The sequence below is a fragment of the Podarcis bocagei genome (genome assembly GCF_964188305.1).
Source record: "Podarcis bocagei genome assembly, chromosome: Z".
Taxonomy (NCBI): Eukaryota; Metazoa; Chordata; class Lepidosauria; order Squamata; family Lacertidae; genus Podarcis; species Podarcis bocagei.
The window spans coordinates 50,828,075-50,854,921 of NC_138140.1; the positions used below are offsets into that span (position 1 = coordinate 50,828,075).

At 45.2% G+C, this 26,847-nt stretch overlaps 1 protein-coding gene across 4 annotated transcripts in view; it reads left to right on the top strand.

Annotated features, from left to right (window-relative positions):
• PLS3 (plastin 3) overlaps positions 1-26,847 on the top strand; it is a 73,666-nt gene that overhangs the window by 12,346 nt on the left and 34,473 nt on the right. Inside the window, exon 2 of one of the 4 annotated variants that reach the window (XM_081180465.1) lies at positions 11,198-11,298. The exons of 2 other annotated variants lie outside the window; for them this stretch is intronic. The gene's annotated coding sequence lies outside the window, so the exon portion shown is untranslated. Of the gene's footprint in view, positions 1-11,197; positions 11,299-11,330; positions 11,569-26,847 lie in introns of those variants that run through there. One more of the 4 variants, XM_081180466.1, reaches the window with a different exon arrangement.

Genomic DNA, 26,847 nt, shown 5'->3' on the forward strand with positions numbered 1-26,847 from the left:
GCTCCCTGGCTTAACTCTACATGAGGAGTTCTCTTCCCACCCGTCCCTTTCGAGCAAATGGTCCCAGAAGTTATCTTCTTTCCCCTCCCCTCAGCAAATGTTGCGGACAGCTGCTTTGTGATATACATGTGTCAAGAACCCGCAACACACGCTACCCAGCAGCATATGCTAGCTTGCATTCTTTCTACACCATCTCTGCAATAATGTTCGCAAATGATTAATCTGGAAGACATGAGGCTCTGAATTAGTAACTCGGAATGCTGCAGAACGCCAGGAACATTGGAGACGGCAGACTTAAAAAGATGTAGAGGCCCCTATCCACTGAGCCTGCGAATGAGTATTTTATGCAGGAAGTCTTGTTTCACTTTACCTTTAGCCTTCACATCCTTGAGAAGTGAAAGCTAAATCAGTGGCTACTGGGCCACGATGGCTGTGCTCTGTCTCCGTGGTTCGAGGTAACATGATTCCCAATACCAGTTTCTGGAAACCACAAGAGGGGAGAGGGCTGCTCTTGCACTCTGGTCCTGCTTTCAGGCTCCCCTCAAGGACCTCTGCTTGGCCACTGTGAGAACAGGGTGCTGCAGTAGAGGGCCTTTGGTCTGATTCAGCAGGGCTACTCTTACATTCTAACTAGGGATGGGCGATACTAGGTTCTCAACGTTGTGATGTATCACCAGCTAAGCATCATGATGATGTTGAAAAGGAAGAAGCACTGGTCCTCATCCTGCGAGGCACCAGGGTGAAACTGCTACCACCCCTACTGCTGCCAGCATGTGGAGGGAGGAAGAAGGGGCACTGGCCCCACGAGGCACCGGGCAGAGCCACTGCTGCACCTGCCAGAGCAGGAGGAAGGAGGCAGCCTGCCTGCTTGGCTGGAGAAGCAAGTCAAGGCGCCAGCTGACTGGCAAGCGAGATACCTGCAATATCTGGGTCAAACGCTATCACGATCTGGCCCTCAATCTGATCCTGGAAGATGTATCAATACATCGCCCAGGCCTAGTGCTTACTTGTCTCTGTGGAGTCAGGCTTCATTTGAATGTGCTTCACAGGAGTAATTCAGCTGTCAGAACAGGAATCATTCCACCTAACATGCTTAAGACGAAAAATGTCCAGGAATGGAGAACTCTGAAACAACTTGCTGTGGGTTCCTGTCTTGTTGAAGGTTTGCACACCGTTCAGGTGCTGCTGCTGAATACTTTTTAAAAATGTAGCCAGTGAGAATTCTGGTGGGCCAGTTGCTTTTATGGGCTTTTTGAAAAGCTTACTCATAGCTGCTGGGCGCAGTCCTCCAGGCACTTTCCCTGTGCAAGGCACATTTGCATAACCAGGAATTGCTTTAAATGGATTAAATCCCATGTGTCACTTGCTGTGTCTCGGTCATGAGCATTGCTGTCTGGTGACCTGGCTTCCTGATAGCCTTCTTCCCTTTCTTATGTGTGGATAGTGAGGTCATTGGAGCAGAAGAAGCTGCTGTGTACCATGTTCAGACCATTGGCTTGTCTACTGGCAGTGGCTTTCCAGGGTTTCAGGCATGGGCTCTTCCCATTCTCTGCCCTTCCTGGGTTGAATCCTCGACCTTTACCACTTGAAGATTGCTGATGGTCATGGTGGACCACTTTTCTCCCTGTTCTGCCAGTTGCAGCATGTTTTGCTAGATGCCAAATGATTCCACAGAATTCAGATGGTAATGCAATAAAACACAATAGAAGAAATAAAAGATTTGTTTTGGGGGGTGGTGAGGTCGGGAGAGAAATGTCTTGTTCTGGGGACTTTGGCACCCTGCGTGGTAAAGCCTTTTCTGCCCTTTGCCCCCAGCCTTCCCTTCCTCCTGCCCTCTTCCAGCAGCACTACTGCCATGTGGGCAAGTTTGGCATGTTCCACGGGACATACTTGACCAGTGAGGTCCTGCTGCTTGTGAATTGGGTGGGGCTGAACGACCCCACCAACAGGTAAGGGGGTGGGGCAGCATCTTGCCTTACAAGCTGAGCATTCACCACTGGATTACAACTCCTGCATTCATTACCTGCAATTTCTGCGTTGCAGGGGGTTAGAGTAGATGGCTATTTGGGTTGCTTCCAACCCTACTGTTCTATCATTCAAAATACAATTAAAAATCAGTATGAATTTTTAATGCAGACATGTGGTGGACTGCCTGAGTGAAACTCACAGACCACAGTTTGGGAGCCCCTGGTATAGCACTTAACATTAGTATACTGGTTATAAAGAAGTATGTAAGAGCAGAACTGCAGGTCATAATTTTAGAAATGGCAGTAAATCAAAATGCAAAATAAAACAGAACCACAGATTAACAATCCAGTATTGAAGAAACTCAGGAGCAGTGGGGGGATAGGTTTTCAAAATTAATTCATATATTGTGCACATGAATTGTGCTAAGCCTTTTGGGATCGAGCAAGAAATACATTTTAAAATAACAATAAAAAGGGGTGGTGATTTCTCACGGCAATGTAGGAGTGACATTTTAAGCTTTCCACATGTCAGGATTGCTTTTCTTAAGCGGATGTAGTTTTCCCTTCTCCTGTCCATTTAGCATCAGCTGTTGGGTGTCCCTGTGTTTCATTTCTCCAGGACGGAGAAACATCAGACTCTTGAGTAAACAAGGATGATTCCATTTGCATTTATGACTGCTGCCTCTGAGAGAAACCTTATGTACAGATTTCTCCTGTCAACACATGGAAAATGTGACTATGCAGGTGCACCTGTCAGATTTGGTTAATTTGTGACATGTAGCTTCAATATGTTGCACGGTGGGCAGAATACTGAACTCCTAAGCCATGTATTCAGTTAAGCACAAACCCTAAATTGAACCTGCTTGCTTGTCTGACTTGTTTGCATGCAAGTTCTTTCCTTAATTACGCCAGGTGGTTAATGCACCCAGGTATTGTATGCACAGAACTATGTACTATTGGATTGTGGATGAAAGTAAATTTCCTTTCAATCTCTTTCTGTTTGGAGCTTGGTAGAGGAAATAGCATCATCCCAGAGATGCAGTATATAAAATTTGGTACGTGTGGCAGGGGCTTTAAACAAGTATGAGGAAGCTGTGCTCTTTTCTGCTGTCTGAGTATGTGAATTAGCTTGGCATATCAGTAGCTTGGAAGGGAGGGCAAAAAGAGTGAGAAAAGAATCAAACAATTTATAGAAGCTGTTTCGTTTAGGCTCACTCTGATGTCCACAGGAGACCAGATGAGTTACTATTTGCAAGCCTCCTGTATGGGAACGTTGTTTGCCCTGGTTTTAAATAAAATTAAATGCAGATTTTTCTTTTTGTTTCTCTTCTGGAGGAGTGGTATGTGTTTGGAAAGCAAGTACAGGATCCCAAGAAAAAACAACAACCCACCATGCTCATTCTCTGAACTCCTGCACTGCCCACCTTCCTTTAGCCAACAAATACAGAGGGCGAATGGATTTTCCTCCCAGTTGATTATCCTGCAGATGTTATTGTATATTTAAAAACCTCAAAGAAGTGAGGTCACTTTCCCTAAATAACAGAAGATGTAGATCTATAAATAAAGGTTGCCAGACATTGGTCTTCTGAGAACATAATAGTTATTTTGGCCTCTGCTAGAGTCTGAGGCACACCCAGATTTGCGTTATTGCAAAAAACCAAAAAACCCTTTCCCCATAAAGTAAGTAGCCATTTACATTGTGCCGCCATATCTGCAGAGGATTCTGAGCAGCATGGATTTTAACTTTTTTTTAAAAAAAACTGAAGAACATTTGGAGCTTCTAGACTGAGGTAACTCAAGGAGCCATGTTAAACATTAGCTGTTTCCAAGCCATTCTGCAAGCTTCCAGGTAATTTTGGCCAGCTAGTTATCAGCAGGTGTTCTCTGCTCTGATGTATTTTCCCTTTTTTATATTTTTGGAAGAGGGTATGTATAAATGGGAAGTTTAACCCCCAACAAAGTGATCCCTGAATTGATAAGGTGGGTCATAAGGACTTTGCATTAGAAGCTGACTGGCCAAAACATCCCAGAAGAGCCATCTTGGATAGACTGTAGTTCTGCATGCTTTTCCCAGCTGTGGTCAACCAGAGATGACTTTGGAAAGCTGGCAAGCAAGGCATATCCTCCTGTTCTGTCTGTGTCCTCAGCATCTGGCAATCAGGCACCCTGATTTTGTTCCTGAGTTGCCAGAGGATGGGAGGATTAAAAACTGGAACTTACATCCAGATCCCAAGCAGAGACAAAATGATGAGTAGAGAGTGAAATCTTCTGTTCTTTTTCTTGGAAAAAAATCTGGAATAAAATCCAGCAGTGCAGCAGCAATCCTCACTATTCAGACTGATAATTTATGTTTAGTGCTCTCTTCTGGAGGCTGAGTCTCTTAACCATGCTGAGACACTTCTTCGAATTCACTGCTTTCCTTCTGGGAGATACCTAGGAGAAGAAAACCAGGTTCAAAACAAACAGTAGCTTTAAAAGGGGCTAGTGGATCATTTTATAAACAATTTCAGGAAAAGGAACTGGAAATGTTTCAGGCCGTTTCCTCTTAGAATAGGCTACTCTGAATACTTGGTGGTGGTGGGAAATCCAATGAGAAAGTTCAATGCATGCATGTAGAGTCATAGAATTGTAGAGCTGGAAGGGATACCGAGGGTCATCTAGTCCAACCCCTCTGGGACGCAGGAATCCTGCCCATCATATATTCAGAAACTGATGCATACATGCTGTGTTAGCCTCTGCTTCCAAAGAAGTCAGCTTCTCATTACTCAAGTTGATGCTGCAATAATGGTTAAGGAAATAAGAACTTGTTTATACCATTTGTCCATTGAGTCCAGTGTTGTCTGCTCTGAGTGGCAGCTTCTCTCCAGAGTTTTGGGCAGAGATCTTTTCACATCTACTGCCGCCTGATCCTTTTCTAACCTGAAGGTGCCAAGGGTCGGACCTGGGCTCAAGCCCTGAACTACTGGCTTTACCCATGTGCCACAGGTGGGGTGTGGAAGCCTGGCCACAGGGATAAAAAACCTGTTCATTTTTTTCACCTGCTTCTCAGAGACCAACCAATGAGGTGGTGATCTTCTTTGTACCCTGCCAGCTTAGACTGAGGGTGAAGGCTGGCTCCCATATTTTGGGAGAGGGGAATTTCTAGATGTCAAAAAGTAGCATGTCAGGAGAAGGATAGATTTAGCACCCTAATAGCTCTCATGCAGTATATATATTTGCTCCAGAGTGAAGCAACCCAGACCAGACAGAGGTTTTCCACCTCCTCATATTATGTTTATGAGAACTGGGCTTTTGTTTTACTGTTTCTGATTTCCTAGTCCCAGCTGCTTTCCTTCTCCCTGATCATTCACTTGATTGATGGAACTGTCTAAACTTGTCAATTTCACTCTTAAGTTTTAAAAAAATAAAATAACTGGATGTATTGAAAAGCAGGAAGCGCCCCCTTTCAAACATGTTATGTGGGAACTGCATTTGGTCAACTTTTGCAATATAAACCTCTTCCTGCATGAGATGCAGACATCTTTTGTCCTACAAAGATAAGGGAGATATGATTTCTGATATGGTTTCACTGTTGTGACTGGATATAAGAATGGAAGGAAACGGCCTGCAAATCTATACTGTAGTGCTCCAAAGGTCATTCCTATGCCAGCTCACTCTGGAAGAGTCAACTGTTTATTTTTCTACCTTGTTTTTCTTTGCTTGGGAGATCTTACTTTGAAGAGACACACACACACACACACACACACACACACACACACTTACTTCTGCAAGCAAGTAGTGGGTACCTGCTCAGGCAGGTAGCCTCTTGTCTGCCTTTAGAAAGGTAAACACTCAAAACAAGAGTACAAAATCTGCCTTCTACATAGCCTGTTACAGAAAGAGTCTGTTAATGCATTTCCCAACTCCCTCCTTTGTTGCATAGTTGCCCTCCTGTGGCAACTGTCCTGACTCATCCAAAGGCATAGCTACTGCCCATGGTTCTCTTGCTCAAGATGATTATAGTCATTTGCTTTCTGCTTAGCAGCTTAATGAGGCTTTCTGCCATCAGGTCATTTTCCTTCTTCAAACCCTTATTGAGATGTGTTGACTGTGTGTGACTCTTCACTTAGATGTTTTCCAATTTGGTGCTTTGGTGGGGAGAACCAACAAGCTTGGGGGCTTTAATCCCACCTGTGATTTCAGCTAGAATGTCCCCTCTTCCAGCTATGGTTGGAAGATATTATTTTGTCCTGTTTGGTGCCATGGTTGGCACTGCTCCTGTCCTGGCTCTTGCAATGTAATCTTGAGATGTGTGTGCCAAAGACCAGTGGAAAGGAGTCACAGAATCATAGAATTGTAGATGCTCTGTCACTTAGTCCCATGTCCTTGTCTTTAGCAGGTTTCTTTAAGGGGCAATTTCATGCCAATTAAGGATGAGGAGTATAGTAACAGAGCCACCTTTTGCATGCAAATATCCCAATTATGTGACCTGTCCTTTTGTCTCTTCTCTGTTGTCACCCTGCTGCTGTGGGTGTCTTCTGTAGCAGTCTCTGAAGCAAAAGAGAGGAGTTACTGGCACCACTTAAAAACAAGAAGCGTATGCATTCTCCTTGCTTTTACTGCCACAGAGAGATGCAGAATTGTAGGCTAAAAGCATAATCTGAGCACAATGCAGACAAATGTCTCTCTTGGAGCCTCTAATAAGCTTCTACCCATTCATTTCCTGATGCTGACAAGCTGAACAAAGAAGGAGGCATGTTTTAAATTTAGCTCTGAGTCACTGGCTTTCCTGCATCTCAGAACTCTGGGTAAGTGTATAGGCAGATTCCCTGTAATGAAAGCCAAATATACATCTGTTGCAGGTTTGCTGGACAGTCTCTCCTCATAAGCATTTTGCTTCTGTATTACTGTTGGGCAGTTGGGGGAGAAGGGATCTGTCAGGATGAAGGTGGGCATTGGCTTCAGTGAGATTTGCGCAGTCTAAATTGAATGCCAGGTTGGCAGCCATAATTACTTCCGTAGCCCACTCTGAGCAGCTTGTCGGGTGCAGACGTCCTCTTTGCATGATCATCGGTTCCTGGGTCACTGCGAGGGAAAGCGTGCTCCCTGCAGCTCCCCAGCTCATGAGAAAGTGGCTGTGGGAATAAGCATCCTTCTTGTGATGTTCTTTGGCATCTTTGTCTCACTTTTGAGAAATGATTAAAAACTTCCTTTTTCTTCTTCATGTTCTGTGTGGTTTCTTTGATCTTTTCCCTACTCGGAGGTTAATTATTGCACTTCTAATGCGCTTCGTTGCTTTCTTTTAGCTTTATACTCCTTTGTGCCTGCAGTCAGAGATCTGTTCATTCTGTTTTTGCAAAGCTCGTAGCATATGCTGGGTACTTTATGAAGGCACCAATTGCTGCGTGCAGAATTCAGTTTTCTGCACACTGGTTAGAGCTGGAGTGGCATGGGTTTCTTATCTCCCTTAGCAATAGCTAGGGATGTTAAGAAGGCAGTGGATTTTTTTTTATTCCACACTCTATTGGTTGCATGCAACACTGTTTCTTTTCTGCTGCTTTTCATCTTCCACCAAATATTGCATTGTTGGTCTCGCTGTCTGCTGCGGCAGAGTTACATAACTCGCTAAAGTCATTACATGCATTTTGATGTTGTTATGTTATTCCACTTTGTTTGTTTCATTGCAAAGGAAATACCATGAAAATGGGGTGAGGGGGAATGTAATCAGTTATTTATCATTTGCAGGCTGAAAAGATCCACAACCATGAATACCGCTTGTACAGTATTAATTTAATTGATTTCCGTTCTGGACATGGGATGAATAACTGAACACTGGCAGTTTCCACTCGTGTTTTTGCTTTCATTTGAATTCTCTGATATGCCTAGCAATATTGTGCAAGATTTTTCAGGAAGGCAAGGAGGCAAGCAAGAGTGGTTCCCTGCTATGTTTGCCCAGCTAAGTTTGCCCTGTGGTGCTCCAGAACGTGAAATGTCTGTGAAAATCTTCTTCCAGTTCTCTCTGCTCAGGGTGTGGCTGGGGAAATGATGAGGGAAATGGAAGCTGGCACCTTCCTAGGAACCCTGATGTCATTTCCTGTGCTTCAGGGCCTCTTCTGTTGCCTGTGGAGGCGCTTCTAAAGGTTTTCTGTGCTGTTTCAACATGCTGATGTGCATCCGTAGTTCCTTTTTCTTCCACTGCATGATTGCAATGGGCCTGACCACGCAGCTTTTTAAAAGCAGGTGTTCCTCAACATGGGAATATTACGAAGGGTGTTGATGAAGCCTTGCTCACCAGATAATCATAGAATAATAATAAAACACTCCATTCCTCTAAACCCCCTAGTTGATGCTTGACTCCCAACAATTCTGAATAATTATTTTTATTCTGGAAAAGCCAAACAGGCATTGGGGAGTAATGTGCGTTGCTAAAGGGGGTTCTTACAATCTAAGAGGCTCCCACATTTCTCTTAAGCTTATATTTCATTTCAAAAAAGTTTCCTAGTTTAAAGCTGGAATGTTCAAGCCTAACATTCACAACTCTGGATTATTTGAAAACTGGTTGTTGTTTTTTTGCAAAAGACACCCCCTCACACCCAGCTCCTCTCTCAGGGCTGAACAGTGCATAATGCAAAAGAGCCATGGTTTTGATTTCCTTACATGCCTTGATCTTTCTCAAAACAAAAAACCAGAATTATTTCTGGATTCTTATGCCTTAATTCAGCCTCAAAGAAAAGCAGCACTGGTTTATGAACCATGGTTTGCTTTGAGCCTAGTTAGGTATTGGGTGTGTGAACCTGGCATCCTTCCTTGACCATGGTTTTTTTGGCCTGTCCGGAAGCTCCCTAAGCTATAAAAGCACAAAGCAAGAGCTTCTGAAAAGCAAACGGAGCTTTGCAGAAACAAACCATGGCTTGTTAGATCATCTGTGGGGCAACTCGTGGTTAATTTGAGGTTTGGCCTCACCAAAAGCGTGACTAAAAGTCATGTGTGAACAAGGCCCTTTGTGTCTATTAGGTGGCCATAAAATGACAATTGCACGTGCATGTTGCACTGTGAGGAGACTGATATGGGCTTTGAAAGCTCTCTCTTAGCTTACCTGGTACGCATGTTGCTTGTCTCTTTCACAAGCAACCTGCGTCCCTGCCTTTCAGGTTGTAAGGGTGGAATTAGTTCCTCAATGCAATTTAACCAGCCTATCATATGTTGTAAAAGGGACGCGGGTGGCGCTGTGGGTAAAACCTCAGCGCCTAGGACTTGCCGATCGTATGGTCAGCAGTTCGAATCCCCGCGACGGGGTGAGCTCCCGTTGTTCGGTCCCAGCTCCTGTCAACCTAGCAGTTCAAAAGCACTCTTAAGTGCAAGTAGATAAATAGGGACCGCTTTCTAGCGGGAAGGTAAATGGCGTTTCCGTGTGTGGCGCTGGTGCTGGCTCACCAGAGCAGCTTCGTCATGCTGGCCACGTGACCCAGAAGTGTCTTCGGATGGCGCTGGCTCCAGGCCTCTTGAGCAAGATGAGCGCGCAACCCCAGAGTCGGACACGACTGGCCCGTACGGGCAGGGGTACCTTTATCATATGTTGTGCTTTTTCACTGAAGGGAGTAGGCCTGATGCAAAGTGGCAAGAAAAATGCAAAAGCCAGTAGTCCAAAACTCCCATCATGAAAGAGCCTGTTAGGTGTTGAGATGACATCACAATGTTTTAAATGTACAGTTCCTTGCCACCTCTGCCTTTCTGGTGGGGCTGGAGCCAAGTACAGTTGGAGCCAAGTACAGCCAAATTAACAGTGTCCAGGCATATAAAACAGAGAAGCTCAACTGATTTGATCCCATGTATTGCAGAGGTTTGGCTCCCTTCTAGGTCTGCAATTCTGTGAGCCTGTGATGTGACCAGCAGATTCCTTCTCCTTTGCAGCCAAAGGCCTTATAACAGAATTCCTTCTTGATATAGTGGTACCTCAGGTTACATACGCTTCAGGTTACATAGGCTTCAGGTTACAGACGCTTCAGGTTACAGACTCTGCTAACCCAGAAATAGTGCTTCAGGTTAAGAACTTTGCTTCAGGATGAGAACAGAAATCGTGCTCCAGCAGCGCGGTGGCAGCGGGAGGCCCCATTAGCTAAAGTGGTGCTTCAGGTTAAGAACAGTTTCAGTTTCAGAACGGACTCCGGAACAAATTAAGTACTTAACCCGAGGTACCACTGTACTTAGTCCCATGGGGCTCCTTCTACAAAGAAGGCCTGGGATGGCATTAGCCTTCTCCAGTTTCTCCTTCTCCAGCTGTAAAGGTAAAGGTACCCCTGCCCGTACGGGCCAGTCGTGTCCGACTCTGGGGTTGCGCGCCCATCTCGCTTAAGAGGCCGGGGGCCAGCGCTGTCCAGAGACACTTCCGGGTCACGTGGCCAGCGTGACAAGCTGCATCTGGCGAGCCAGCACAGCACACGGAAACGCCGTTTACCTTCCCGCTGGTAAGCGGTCCCTATTTATCTACTTGCACTTTGAGGTGCTTTCGAACTGCTAGGTTGGCAGGCGCTGGGACCGAGCAACGGGAGCATACCCCGCTGCGGGGATTCGAACTGCCGACCTGACGATCGGCAAGTCCTAGGCGCTGAGGTTTTACCCACAGCGCCACCCGCGTCCCTTCTCCAGCTGTAGCCCCCTTCCATATCACCTGCCGTTCTCAGGATCCTCCCACCCCAATAATGGCATTTGGGGGTGGTGATCTGCAGTAGGAAAGGAGACAGGAACTCCCCAATGCAATCTCTTCAAAAAGCTTGGATCCAAGTCCTTATATTTAAAGCACACAGACACACTTTAGAACCTTGGCAAGTGTTTACCTCTCTGGAGAATTAGCTACTAGTAGCTAAATTTCTAGGTCATGGCTAAGGAAGGCCAGTCAGGAGAGTGACTCACTTTCCTGGCTCAAGGCGGGCTCTTTCTTCCCTCCTGAGAAAAAAAGCAGCAGGGAAACATTTTGGCTAAATCTCTCCTTGGTCAGGACTACTGTACTCTTTTAACAATGTGAAATCTTTCCTTAGTAAAGCTGCATGCCATTAGCACTGGCAGAACAAAGGAACTGCCTTCCTTTTCTGGGCATGGAGAAAAACCCCACAATTTTAATCTGTGAAACAGAAGTTCTAACACATTGCTTAGAAGTAGTTTATGCCTGAAGATGTACCTTTTTCTTGTACTGAAGTTTTGGAACAACGTGCAGGGAAGCTGTGAATGATCCTTGGTTTGCTCTCTGCTTGCAGCTGAAAGCTTCTGTTTGATTCACAAATCAAATTTCAGAGAAGCTGCTGCCCCACCCGCTGGGCTGGATCTGTGATCTGTCTGCCCTGGAGCTTAGAGGCAGGTGAGGAGAGCTACTTGCTGGGAGTTTTGCTGTGTAATGCAAAGTTTCTAGACAGTGGGGAGGGGGCTTTTTAAACAGCTCAGGCTTCTGTCAGCATGCTCTCATTTGCTGGCAGGAAGTTGTTGTGACTCGCTACTTAGAATTACAATTCTAAGAGGAATGCTGGGCTTCCAGAATTAACTTTCTGGGCGTGGAAGAATGTTCCATATTTTGCTGTGGGGCTAAGTGAAGAAACAGATCTGCTATCCTCTGAAATCTGGACGGGGCGAGGTAAGGAGACTGAAACAATTTCGGGGATCCAAAGCGGGAAGTCTTGGCTCAGTGTTGCTGCAGTGTGGCAAAATGAATTCTTGAGGCTAAGCTGACTTGCAAGATTCCCCTCTCTTTTTACATTTAACTTCCTCTTTACCACTGGTGTGTTAAGCAGTCCTTTTGATAGAAGTGTACAGGAGATGGAATTCAGTGGAGACAAACCTTAAGATTAGAGTTTTTCTTGTGAAAAAATAAGACCAGTTTTGAGCAGTGTCTTATGTTTTTGGACAGGCTACGATGGCGGACTAATAGCTCTGTAGTTCTGGTTTGCTTCTCCAAGAAAGCAATGAGTATAATGAGAGCAATGCTGGTCTGTCATTCTCCACCCCAAGTCATTTTTTCTAGATATAAGCAAAGGAACTGTGCCCTTAAATATGATTCCAAAACTCACAGCACGCTATTATAACAGAGCCAATCAAAATAGTGAGGAGGTTTTTTTTACTTCTCTCAGTGATTCTTCTGCACACACTTATGCTTTTAGATCTGACAGTTAATTTTTGTGAAGTAGGAGAAGTGATTTTTTTTGTGTGGGGGGAGGCTTTCATGGGATGGGACACTTCTTTGCAGAGCATTCTAAGTAAATATTTTTTGCTGATTTGATATGTGAAGCTACAATTTAGGTAATGGGAGGTATTTTCTAGGTTGCTCTAGACAGGAGTGTATTGATGTTTTAAGTCAAGAATTAAGTTATCTAGTAACGAGATGCTGTGTTGAGCGAGATGAGCGCGCAACCCTAGAGTTGGTCACGACTGGCCCGTATGGGCAGGGGTACCTTTACCTTTACCTTTAATGAGATGCTGCAAGCTCCAGTGTTGAAAACAAACTTTCTCGTTGTCTTCATTCTGACACTTGTAATGTGATACATGGTCCATGAAGCTATTGCAAAATGGGCTTTGGATCTTTATGTAAAACTTCATTTGCTCTAGAGCAGTGTTTCCCAACCACTGTTCCGTGGCACACTAGTGTGCCGCGAGATGTTGCCTGGTGTGCCGCGAGATGTTGCCTGGAGGGAGGCGGGCGAGTCGGGCGGCAAGAGGCGGGGCGGCGAGGAGAGGCCACCCAGCGCGGGGCTCTCGCCGTCTGCCTGCCTGGCTGCCTGCGAGCTCGGCGGGCAGCGCCTCCGTCCGCAGCGCCCGCCTCGTGGCTCTCATTCCCTGCCCCTGCCAAAGCTCACCCAGCCAAGCCGCGCTCTCCTTCCTGCCTCGCTTTGCTGCCTCCTCCCCCCCCACCCCCAAAGCTTGGAGGTTCCCCGGCAAGGGGGAGGGGAAAAAATTGAAACTTACACTTTCGTGCGTCCCTCCCAGCGTGACGCTGCGCGCTGACGTCACGGGGCTGTAATGGTGGTGTGCCTTGAGATTTTTTTCATCAAACAAGTGTGCCTTTGCCCAAAAAAGGTTGGGAAACACTGCTCTAGAGTGAGAACTGGGGTTGGGGTGTGTGTGTGTGAAGCTGAGCAGGATTCTGGAAGGTGAGTTCCTGCCATCTACAACCCCCCTGGCTCCTTGTTGTGGGGCTGTTTAGGCCAATATGGCCAACTATCGCCCAGTCTCAAATCTTCCATTCTTGGGCAAGCTGTTTGAGTGAGTGGTTGCTGAACAACTCCAGGCACACCTGGAAGAAGCAGACCATTTGGATCCCTTCCAGTTGGGATTCAGGCCTCATCACGGGACTGAAACTGCCTTGGTCGCACTGGTTGATGATCTCCGGCGGGCTAGGGACAAAGGTGAGAGCTGTTTCCTAGTTCTGCTGGATCTCTCAGTGGCTTTTGATACCATCGACCATAACATCCTTCTGGACTGCCTAGCGGGGCTGGGAGCTGGGGGCACTGTTATACAATGGTTCCGCTCCTTTCTCCTGGGCTGTGTTCAGAAAGTGTTAGTGGGGGATGAGTGTTCAGATCCCTGGGCTCTCACTTATGGGGTGCTTCAGGGTTCCCTCCTGTCCCCCATGCTTTTCAACATCTACATGCAGATGCTGGGAGAGATCAGGGGGTTTGAGCTGGGTGTTCATTAATATGTGGATGATGACCGCCTCGTTCAGTGGGCCTGGGAATTCTCCCTCACGGAGGGAAGCATTCCCCACTCCACGAAGCCCATCGCCCAGCCCATCACCCAGTTCTAGACTACGATTCTCATCAACCCTGGTCAGCAGGGCCATAGGATTTCATTGGTGCCTCTAGTCATGTGCCCCACACTCTGAGCTTTCTCCCCCCCCCCAAGAAAAAGCAAGTCTCTAGCTCTAGCTCTCATAGAACTTTATGAGACAAAATACACAGGTACTTCTTGAGTGATTTCTGTGAAATGAGGGTGTGGTGTAGCCACGTTGTATATTTTTATTGGTACTGAGGAATGCGCCCTGTTGCTATCAGACAGAAGTAGCACCTCCTCCCCCCCCCTGTGTGAAATCAATACCTTGTGATCTCCACAATTGGGACCAGTAGGACATAATGGAACGGTCTCCCTCGGGAGGTGGTGGACTCTCCTTCCTTCCAGGTTTCAAAGCAGAGGTTGGGCACCCATCTGTCATGGATGCTTGAGCTGAGATGCCTGCATTGCAGGGGATGGACTAGATGACCCTTGGGGTCCCTTCCAACTCTACAATTCGATTGATTCTATGACTTCCCATGGTAAGGTTTGTGGAGGTGACTGTCTCTCTAATTTTGTGTTTTGCTGCACTCCCCACAGCAGCCACTTTGTCCTATGCCCCCGCACAACAGTTCTTTGGGGACTGGTACCCCCTGTGTTCTCTCAAAATTCAAAATGTGCCCATTGGTACAAAATGTTGGACAACTCCTTACTTACATCATGCGATCACCTAAAAAAAAATTCTCTCTCCAAGCCAGCTTGATTTGGGGGGGGGGGGGAGTGTGTTAGGTGTGGTTCAGATGGCTACTTAGCCAAAATGGGTTTAGTATTTCACTGCCTCCCACTTAATCTGTCTTGCAAAGCAGGATATGTGAAATTGCAGGGTGAAATGAGAGCCTCTAAACCTTCAAGTTTTGTAAGTACAGTGGTGCCCCGCAAGACGAAATTAATTCGTTCCGCAAGTTTTGTCGTCTAGCGAATTTTTCGTCTTGCGAATCACGAAATCCCATAGGAATGCATTGAAAATCAATTAATGCGTTCCTATGGTCAAAAAAAGTCCAAACAAAGCCAAATTTGGTACAACAACAGTTTATTAACTGCTCTTTAAAGTCACACATACTGTAAAGAGCAGTTCAAAAATTGAAGGAAAAATAAATTAACTTTATAAACATGACAGAAAAACATTTAAAAATCAACAAAGTGTACAGTACATTTTCTAAGACTCTGGGGGACCACTCGAAGAAGGCTCCTCTTCCACTCTTTGCTTCTTGCTCAAGAACCTGTCCATAGTCTGCTGCTTCATCCGCCTTTTCAGCACCTCCCTGAAAGGCGACATGACCCTTGTATCAAAAATGTTCCCAATGTCATGTGCCACGTGCTTCTCAGGGTGGTGCTGCTCTGCAAAAGTCTGCACCTCCTTCCACTTCAGGCAAATGTCCCTCAGTTTTTCGGAGGACAGCCATTCCTCAGTTGCTTCCTCCTCTTCCAGTGAGGCCTGCTCCTGCGCAGCCTCTGCCTGCAGTTCGACCAGCTCCACGGTGGTCAGCTCGTTGTCGTGCTCCTCCACCAGCTCGCAGACGTCCTCCTCCGTGACCTCCAGGCCCATGGTCCTCCCCAAGGCAACAATGTCCTGCACCACTGTTGACTCTGGTGCATCAGAGTCACTTGGTGCCACACAGTCCGGCCACAGGCTGCGCCAAGCGCAATTCAAATTTCTCTGGCTGATCCCGTTCCAGGCCGTGGTGATCATCTTCAAGCAGGTGACGATGTCGAAGTGGTCCTTCCAGAATTCCCGCAGGGTGATGGTGGTGCAGTCAGTCACCTCGAAGCATCGCCTGAAAAGCTCCTTGGTGTAGAGTTTTTTGAAATTGGCGATGACCTGCTGATCCATCGGCTGGAGCAGTGGCGTGGTGTTAGGCGGCAGGAACATGATGTTGATGAAGCTGAACTCCTCCAACAAGTCCACCTCAAGGCCTTTAGGATGGGCAGGAGCATTGTCCATCAGAAGCAAAGCCTTCAGCGGCAGGTCGTTGTCCAGCAGGTACTGCTTGACAGCAGGGCCAAAAGCAAGATTGACCCAGTCCACAAACAGCACACGTGTGACCCAAGCCTTGCTGTTGGATCGCCACATGACACTCAGCCGCTCCTTGTTGATCTTGTGTCTCTTGAAGGCCCGTGGGTTCTCCGAGTGGTACACCAGCAAGGGCTTGATCTTCAGGTCGCCGCTTGCGTTGGCACAGAAGAGCAGGGTCAGACGGTCCTTCATGGGCTTGTGGCCAGGCAACTTGGCCTCCTCCTGTGTGATGAAAGTCCTTTTGGGCATCCTCTTCCAAAACAGCCCGGTCTCGTCGCAGTTGAAGACCTGCTGTGGAACGTAGCCCTCCGTCTTCACAACCTCCAGGAACTCCGCTGCAAAGTCTTCAGCCGCAGAAACATCAGAACTGGCAGCCTCTCCATGCCAGAAAAAAACACACAAGCTTCCAGATTCTTGCAAACCCCTCCCCAACTGTTCCCCCAGCCACCCAGCACACAGAAATTCAAATCCAGAATTTTTTTAAAAAAACAGCAGAGTGGCCCAATGGTCACAGAAAATCATAAAAATGCAGAAAAAAACACACAAGCTTCCAGATTCTTGCAAACCCCTCCCCAACTGTTCCCCCAGCCACCCAGCACACAGAAATTCAAATCCAGAATTTTTTTAAAAAAAGAGCAGAGGCCCAATGGTCACAGAAAATCATAAAAATGCAGAAAAAAACCACAAGCTTCCAGATTCTTGCAATCCCCTCCCCAACTGTTCCCCCAGCCACCCAGCACACAGAAATTCAAATCCAGAATTTTTTTTGAAAAAACAGCAGAGTGGCCCAATGGTCACAGAAAACCATAAAAATGCAGAAAAAAACACACAAGCTTCCAGATTCTTGCAAACCCCTCCCCAACTGTTCACCCAGCACACAGAAATTCAAATCCAGATTTTTTTTTGAAAAAACAGCAGAGTGCCCCAAATGGTCACAAAAAATCATAAAAATGCAGAAAAAAACACACAAGCTTCCAGATTCTTGCAAACCCCTCCCCAACACCAAGTCCTTGAATTCCAAACACCCCAACCCAAAATCCAAAACCCCCCAAAAAAGTTTTAAAAACTTAACTTACCAAATGGCTGCAAAAGAAGTTCTGGAAAAGCTTCAAAAATCACCAAAGTCTTTAAAAACCTCAAAAAAGGCTACTATGTACACTGCGTTCTATGAGTTGCTCCTCGAAGTCAAGTCGCAACTGTATTAACAGTGTTAAGAAAAAGGAAACAAACTTGCAAGACGTTTTCGTCTTGCGAAGCAAGCCCATAGGGAAATTCGTCTTGCGAGGCAACTCGAAAACGGAAAAACCTTTCGTCTAGTGAGTTTTTTGTCTTGCGAGGCATTCGTCTTGCGAGGTACCACTGTAATTTCTTTGTCGTATTATTAACAAGGTTCACTAAAACAATATTAGAAAACATTTTAACAAAAGAGGGTAACTGTTAGCTGTGTTGTTGTTTTCTTCAAACAACAACACACAAACATCTTGGCAGTGACATAATAATAATAATAATAATAATAAGAAGAAGAAGAAGAAGAAGAAGAAGAAGAAGAAGAAGTGGGATTTTCACAAGTTTGCCGATAATGAAATCTCAATTCCATTTCACTCACTCCCTCTGAAGACAAAATAAGATTTCAGAATAGCTTGTGAGGCCTGAATTGCAGCTCAGTTCAGATAATGTTGGGCTTGGCCAGGGAGGGGCCGGCTCATGGCTCTAGTTCCAAACCATTTCAGAACATAAGTAGCAAAGAAAACAGCTGATAGCCTCTGTCTCCCATCCCACATTGAGGACTGGCACCTTTAATCTGTTGCCAAGTTAATAAATAGTTTATATATATATTTAAATTATTCTGATTAGTTTTAGGAGTTCTCCTACTACTAAATTTTAATGGCCCAGAAAGCCCCAGCTCCACTGCTTGCGTGCCTGCCTGCCTCTCTCTTTGAAGACTTCTCACGTTCGAGCATTTATTCCATCGTTCCCCAACCTGCTGCTGTTTTTTGGGACTACAGCTCCTATCAGCCAGCATAGCTCATTGGAGTTGTAGTCCAAAACAGCTGATCTATGGGCAGGGGTGGGGAACCTGAGGCCTGGGAGCCAAATGTAGTCATTTTGGGCTGGCCTCCTCAAGCCACTTCCCTCACACTTGCTGCCCTGGGGCTTCCTCAAGATGTTGGGTTTTTTGCCTGGCTGGGGTGCATAATGATCAGTGATAACCACTTTTGCTCGCCTGAGTGGAGAGAGGTGTGTGTAGGGGTCTTTTGCATGTCTGGAATCTGACACTTGGCTCACTTTTGCCCCAGATGAAATGAGGCCTCCAGTCTAAAGAAGCTTCCTCCCCCTTGCTCTAGTCCAGTGTTTCCGAAACTGGGGTCCCCCAGCTGTTTTTTGGACTACCAACATCCCTAGCTAGCAGGACCAGTGGTCAGGGATGATGTGAACTGTAGTCCCAAAACAGCTGGAGACCCAAACTTGGGAAACGCTGCCTGGGGCATTAGAAAATCCTTGATTGCAGAAACACTAATGGCTTGGTGTGGGCGTGTTTCTTTTTTCTTGCTAGAAATGCCTTCGCTGGCAGTTTGAAATTTATTTTATTTCATTCCTGTTAGAATCTATTGTTTATGATCTGCAGTGTTTGTGCCGTCTCGGTCCTAATCTTTGTGGCCTAATGGCAGCCTCTGCCTGACCTGCTTGAGAACTGTGGTGACCTTGCTGAGTTTTATTTGTTTTGTTTCCTTGGGAGGTGGTGGACCCAGTAAAAGGACTGTTGAAAGATGCTGAAAGCTGCTGGCTTTCAGGTAGAGGAATGTGGAAAGGTTTCACTCCTCATACCTTTAAGGAGATTGAGTAAGTACTCTGCTCTGCCGGCTCCAAGAGTCCTTTATTCTATTTTTTTGGAATCTCTGCTTGTTGCTGCTGCTAAACAGTTAGATGATATGAGAGCTTAACCTTTTTGAACCTGGATTCTTCTGAGTGTAGGTCACTTGGAACAGAAAGTGACTGGATTTCTTTTCTTCAAATTTTTGTTTGTATAACTTCCACAGTATGTGTGGAAAGGGCTTCGGGACAGAAAAATAAAAACCCACCCTGAAAAAGGCCCATTCAAACACAGAGGAAACAAAACCATCCTAAAGCAAAGCTACTATAAGGGTACAACAGCAACTAATAGTACTAGTACTATGAGTAGTAATAATGGTAGTAGTATTAATACAGCAACATCAGGAGGGCCAGAGGTCTCTTAAAAGATACATTGGGTAGATGTGAAAGGTATTAGCTTTCACATTTTTAGAAATGTATATTTTAGTGTGGCAGCACTCACTCTTTGGGACTCCTTATGGTTGGCATCAGGCAAACACCTTCGCTGTGCTCTTTTCAGTGAAAATATGTGTCTTACCAAGCCTATCCAGACATGTAGGAATTTGACATGTGTTTTAATCTGGTTTTTACCTTAGCATTGATTTTAATCATTTTTGAATGTTTTAAATTGTTTTTAACAACAATGACCAATGGCTCATCTAGTCCAGCACTATGTTCTGACAGTGGTCAAGAGCATGCCCTAATTGGAAGCACCCAGGTAGAACCCAACTCATGATTCCCAGCCAGTGTTAGAAATTCAGATACATATAGGCCAGGCACCAAATGGCTTCTTAAACCAGGATGGCTCCTTAAGCCCAAACAGAATGCCTAGTTGCCATTTTGGGGCCAGACGGCTCAAAAGTTGTATTTTTCAATAGGACTTTTCAGTTCCTGAAATTCATTCTGAATGTGCAGATAAAATATAACAGATAGAATTATACAGAATGTCTTGCTAGTGTGTGAAAACAGGATCCACAGGCATGTACCTCCAAATGGTAGCGACGTCAGGTGCCAATCCTGGTGTCCAGGCATCTTCACTTGGTTGTAAGTGGCTACTAGCCAAGTGCAAACTTCACTTGCTGAATTTCAAATGCTGTATCCCAGCAATGGATATTCAGAGACATATCACCCTTGACGGTGGCGGGTTGCTGGCCATCACTGCCTCCATTGCTTTAACTATGGAGTGGCAGTCATCCTTCCTGCACTTGCACTGGGCTTTGAAGGACCTCCAGAGGGAAGTGCAGCTGTGGGGGACTCCTAGATTATATCTACACCTCCAGACTTGGGGTTGTGGGGAAGGGGGGCACAGGATTGGCCCCGTGCTCACTGGGAGACATAACCTGGTGTCGGGGACCAGCACCCCATTCCTGTGCATATCTAGTCATAAGCTGGTCCTGCAGTCCTCGATGGGGCTTGCCCCCATCTTCATAGGGCGGCAGCAAGCATGGTTTCGTGGGACCAAAACCCATTGGGACTTACTTCCAAGTGGACATACATGGGGCTGTGTTTAAGGGTGAGGGCAGGAAATTGGTTACCAGCCAAAATTTGTAGAACTCTGATATTTGTATAGGGCCTTATCTGTTCAAAGTGCTTCTCAATAGTCTTCATGAGAAAGGTGTTGACCATTAATATCCCCATATTACAGATGTGTGTATCGGAGGTGGAGAGATAAGACCTCAGAAAGAACACCTATAGCTGCCTAGTGAGCATTCAGACTGAAGTGTAGGAGGAGGTCACAGCACATATTTGGCATGCAGAAAGAAATTAAAAGTTCCTGAGATCTTTGAGAGTTGCTGTCAACCAAGACTTGCATCCAGTTTGGTGCTAATTAAGCATCCCGTCAGCACAAGGATTTCTTCGTGTGCAGTGGGACTTGTCCCCATGGCATGGCCAGCACAGTTGGTTAGAGTGTGGCACTAAGGATGCCAAGGTTCCAGGTTTCATCCTCGTTTGGGGGCAGCTGCATATTCCTGCGTTGCAGGGGGTGGGACTAAATAATCCTCAGGGTCCCTTCCAACTCTACGATTCCTCCTGCTTGCCTCTCCCCCCCAAAAAAAAACTGTTCTGAGGCTTTCCCCCAATCTCCTAGATCATATTTGGGGAGAGTGCAGGGTGCATGTTTGAGCATGGAGGGGGGAGAGGAGGAAAATCTCATAGTGCATAAGGGAATCCTTGCACTGACAATGGGATGCTTACTTAGCACTCTGTTGGATACAAACCCAGGGATGTTTCAGTTTAATGACCCCCTGGATGAACTAATTTCTAGATCCAGTATACCTGAAGGATCACCGCCTTGCCAACGTGGGGATCCAGGGCACAGTCCTTCAATGGCTGCACTCGTTTCTCTCTGGTCAGGGACAGAGGGTGGCGCTTGGGGGGGAAATTGTCATCGCGCCACTCCTTGGTGTGTGGAGTACCTCAGGGTGCGATACTCTCCCCGATGCTTTTCAACATCTTTATGCGCCCCCTCGCCCAGCTTGTCCGCAGTTTTGGGCTGGGTTGCTATCAGTATGCCGACGACACACAACTCTATCTGTTGATGGATGGCCATCCTGACTCGGCCCCAGACACACTGATCAGATGCTTGGAAGCTGTGGCTGGATGGTTACGTGGGAGCCGGTTGAAGTTAAATCCTTCGAAGACAGAGGTCCTCTGGCTGGGGCGGGACGATATGGGATCGAGGGGGCAACTCCCATCTCTTGCGGGGGTGCAATTAGTGCCAGCACCGGCCGTTAAAAGTTTGGGTGTAATCTTTGACACCTCCCTTTCCATGGAGGCGCAGATTGCAGCTATAACAAAGGCAGCATTTTTTCATCTCTGCCAAGCTAAGCAGTTGGCTCCTTACCTCTCCTGCCCTGACCTAGCCACTGTGATCCACATGATGGTCACCTCCAGACTGGATTATTGTAACTCGCTCTACGTGGGGCTGCCCTTGAGACTGACCCAGAAACTCCAGCGGGTGCAGAATGCTGCATCGAGACTCCTTACGGGGTCTTCGCTGCGAGATCACATTCACCCGGTGCTATACCAGCTGAACTGGCTCCCGGTGGAATACAGGATCAGGTTTAAGGTGCTGGTTTTAACTTTTAAAGCCCTATACGGCCTAGGACCCTCGTACCTACAGGACCGCCTCTCCTGGTATGCCCCACAGAGAAACTTATGGTCTTCAAATAAAAACATCTTGAAGGTCCCAGGCCTCAGAGAAGTTAGGCTGGCCTCAACTAGAGCCAGGGCTTTTTCGGCTGTGGTTCCGATCTGGTGGAACACTCTGTCACAAGAGACCAGGGCCCTGCGGGACTTGACATCTTTCCGCAGGGCCTGCAAGACAGAGCTGTTCCACCAGGCCTTTGGCCAGGGCACAGCCTGACTCCCTCCCTCGGCAATCTTCGCGGAGCTCTGGCCCAATGGTTGCCAGTGGCTTGAATTAATTAATTTTATAATGAATGATTTTAGAGTGTTGTTTGTGCTGTACTTTTGTACTGTTTTATTGTTGTTAGCCGCCCTGAGCCCGGCTTCGGCTGGGGAGGGCGGGATATAAATAAAATTTATTATTATTATTATTATTATTATTATTATTATTATTATTATTATTATTATTTTGTTGGAAGCCGCCCAGAGTGGCTGGGGAAACCCATCCAGATGGGCGGGGTATAAATAATAAATTATAGATAAGAACATAAAACCAGGCCAATGGCCCACCCGGTCCAGCATCCATCCTGTTCTCACAGCAGCCAAGCAGATGCCAATGGTAATGGAAATCCCGCAAGTGGGACTTGAGCATATTACCTCTCTTCCCTCCTGCAGCCTCCAGCAACTGGTACAGTGGTGCCTCGCAAGACGAATGCCTTGCAAGACAAAAAACGCGCAAGACGAAAGAGTTTTCTGTTTTTTGAGTCGTTCCGCAGGACGAATTCCCCTATGGGCTTGCTTCGCAAGACGAAACCTCTTGCGAGTTTGTTTCCTTTTTCTTAAAGCCGCTAAGCCGTTAATAGCTGCTAAGCCGCTAATAGCCGTGCTTCGCAAGACGAAAAAACCGCAAGACGAAGAGACTCGCGGAACGGATTAATTTCGTCTTGCGAGGCACCACTGTACTCAAGAGGCGTTGCTGCCTCCAGCTGTGAAGGCGGAGCATAGCCATTGTGGATAGTTGCCATCAATAGTTGCCTCCCCCATCTAAGTTGGTGGCCATTACTGCCTCCTGTTGAGTTCCATAGTTTTATCCCCAAATGTTTTGGACTACAACTCCCATCATCCCGGACTGAGGCTTCTGGGAGCTGTAGTCCAGAACCAAGCAGACTGCTGAAGTGCATTTGCAATGTGAAAGAAGGGAAGCTCCTTTTGCACTAGCTGTTGTGATCAACACAGGAGAATTTCCATTATGCTTTGCTTTTTTTTTTTTTAATAAAGTTTTATTGCTTTTTTCCAGGGTAAAAGAAAGGTATATCATCCATAGCACATCAAAAGCAGTTTTACAGAAAAGAAAAGAAGTTATAAAAGAAAAAAAAGAAAAGATTCACATTTTTCACATCCATTTTCATGATCGATCAGACTTCCCCACGTCCCCCATCCCCTGTTTTCTTTACAATAAAAATAAACAGCAATTTAATACCTTATTTCATATGTTTTTGTGTTTTCCTTTAGTTATATAGTCCACAATTTATACATTTCGAAATCTTAACTTAATTTTCAACATTTACCAAATTCAATACTGAAGCATGTTTTTCCAGAACATTTAGCAAATTCTCAACATTCATATAGCTTATAATATTTTTGTAAATAGTCCTTAAATTTCTTCCAGTCCTCTTCCACGGCGTCTTCTCCCAGGTCTCGGATTCTGGCTGTCATTTCAGCTAATTCCATATAGTCCATCAGCTGCAAATGCCATTCTTCCAGCGTGGGTAACTCCTGTGCCTTCCAGTGTTTAGCTATAAGAATTCTTGCTGCTGTGGTTGCATATAGAAAGAAAGTTCTATCTTTTTTTAACACTCTCTGGCCCACAATGCCCAGGAGGAAGGCCTCTGGTTTCTTGTGAAAGGTGTATTTAAACACCTTTTTCAACTCGTTATAGATCATTTCCCAGAAGGCCTTCACCCTCGGGCATGCCCACCAGAGGTGAAAAAAGGTTCCCTCAGCTTCCTTACATTTCCAACATTTATTGTCAGACAAATGATATATCTTTGCAAGTTTGACTGGGGTCATGTACCACCTGTATACCATTTTCATGATGTTTTCCTTTAAGGCAGTACATGCCGTAAATTTCATACCGGTGGTCCATAACCTTTCCCAGTCTTCAGACATAATGTTGTACCCGATGTCTTGTGCCCATTTTATCATAGCTGATTTAACTATCTCATCTTGAGTGTTCCACTTAAGCAGCAAATTATACATTCTTGAAAGCACTTTCGTCTTAGGTTCAAGTAATTCTGTCTCTAATTTTGATTTTTCCACCTGGAAACCAATTTTTTTGTCTTTTTTAAAAGTCTCTAAAATTTGGGCATAATGAAACCAATCTCGCACCTTTCCTTTCAGTTTTTCGAAACTCTGCAACCTCCAAGTGTCACCATCTCTTTCAATTATCTCACAATATTTCAACCAGCCAGTCTCCATATTACGAAATTTTACGGCCTTAGCCTCTACCGGTGATAACCACCTCGGAGTCTTACTTTCGAGTAAGTCTTTGTATTTAGTCCAGACAATAAGTAGAGCTTTCCTGACAATATGGTTTTTAAACAGTTTATGAGACTTTGCCTTGTCGTACCAGAGATATGCATGCCAACCAAAAGCATTGCTATGCCCTTCCAGATCTAGGACATCAGTGTTTTCTAACAAAAACCAATCTTTCAACCAGCAGAGGGATGCAGCTTCATAGTACAGTCTTAGGTCCGGCAGGGCAAACCCCCCTCTTTCCTTTGCATCTGTTAATATTTTAAATTTTATTCGGGGCTTTTTGCCCTGCCAGACAAACTTCGCAATGTCCCTCTGCCACTTTCCAAAGCATTCCACTCTGTCCACGATCTGAAGGGTTTGAAACAGAAACAACATTCTTGGCAATACATTCATTTTGACTGCAGCTATTCTGCCCGACAAGGTAAGTCTCAGTCTCGACCATGTTTCTAAATCCTTTTTGATTTCCGACCAACATTTTTCATAATTATCTTTAAACAAATTCAGATTTCTCCCAGTCAGGTTAACCCCCAGGTATTTCACTTTTGGAACAACATTTAATTCTGTTTCCTTCTGAAACCCATCTATTTCTGAAGGTGTCAAGTTTTTAGCCAAAACCTTGGTTTTTTGTTTGTTCAGCTTAAATCCCGCCACCCGACCAAATTCAGAAATTAGTTCTAAGGCTCTTTTTGTACTAGCTTCTGGCTCCTGTAATGTCAAAACCAGGTCATCTGCAAAGGCCTTCAATTTGTATTGTTTTTCCCCGACCTGTATTCCTTCCACCCGCTGGTCCTTCCTAATCATATTCAGCAACACCTCCAGGACAGAAATAAATAACAAGGGTGATAAGGGGCACCCCTGTCGTGTCCCTTTTTCAATTTTAAACTCCTCAGTCACCACGTTGTTTACTATCAATTTAGCTTTTTGCTCTGAATAGATTGCTTCAATACCATTTTGGAACGCCCTTCCCACTCCCATCCCTTCCAAATTTTTCTTCATAAATTTCCAAGATATGTTATCAAAGGCTTTCTCGGCATCTATAAATATCAAAGCTGCCTTCGTGTTCAGATTTGTCTGTAATAACTCCAAAACATCAATGATATTCCTAGTGTTGTCAGACATATGCCTGCCAGGGAGAAAGCCTGCTTGGTCTTTATGAATTACTTCATTCAAGACTTTTTTCAATCTGTTTGCCAAAATGTTAGCAAAAATTTTGTAATCCACATTTAGGAGTGAGATAGGGCGATAATTCCTGAGTTGAGTCTTTTCAGATTCCAATTTAGGAATCAAGGTGATGAATGCCTCTTTCCACGATTCGGGTGCCCCCTTTCCTTCCATAATTTGGTTACATACCTCCATTAATGGCTGAACCAAATATTCCTTCAATGTCTTGTAGTATTTGGAGGTAAGCCCATCTGGACCTGGAGATTTGCCTAGTTGCATGTTCTGAATGGCACTTTCAATCTCCTGTTGTGTTATTTTGTAATTCAGGGCTGTTTGCTTGTCTTGTGTTAATTTTTGGAGGCCATAACTTCCTAGAAAATTATCTATCTCAGTCTCCACTTGGGGTCCTTGAGTAAACAATTTTCTAAAATATCTCTGGAAGCACTTTCTAATTTCTTCTGGTTTCTGAATACATTCTCCCTCAACCTCTAGATTGGTAACAAAGTTCAACTTTTGTCTCTTTTTCAGCTGCCATGCCAGCAGCTTCCCACATTTATTTGCCGATTCGAATGATCTTTGTTTCATTTGTTTAATTTTCCATTCAACTTCTTGATTTATCAATTTTGCATATTGTGCTTGATGGAATTTTATTTCTCTTAAAACTTCTTTTGATTTTGGGTTTAGTCTCAACTTTTTCTCGCCATCTCTTATCTTCTCCAAGATCTTATCCTTTTTACCATTCCAGAGTTTTTTCTTGATAGAGTTCTGCTGTATCAGAAATCCTCTCATCACAGCTTTACTTGCGTCCCAGATTGTTTTCTTTTCCACCAAAGTATTCAAATTTATTTCGAAGTAATCTTTCAGCGTTTTTTGGGCCTTCTTCACAATCTCCTGATCTCTAAACAAATAGTCATTCATTCTCCATCTGAAGGATCCAGCTGGTGCCAGTCTTAAATCTATTTTCAAGGCGTTGTGGTCAGAGCAAGTTTTAGGGCAGATCTCGACTTTTTTTGTCTTAGGTGCCAGTCCTCTAGATGTCCAAATCTGGTCGATTCTTGTCCACGAAAGATGGGCCTCAGAGAAAAAAGTTCCCTCTTTACCTAGAGGGTTCTTTGTTCTCCAGATGTCAATCAAGTCCATATTGTCTGTAAGTTCAAAAAAAGTCTTTGGGAGTCTGCCATCTTTGGTCAAGTTCTGATTTTGAGACTTATCCATATGTGTGGAGACAACTCCATTCATATCACCCATCAGGATGATGTTAGTATAGTCAATATAGTCCAACATTGTCTCATGTAGCTTCTTATAAAATTCCGATTTCCCATCGTTTGGTGCATAAATTCCTACAATCAAAAATTTCTCTCCTTGTGCTTGAATTTCAATCGCCAAAATTCTTCCTTGTTC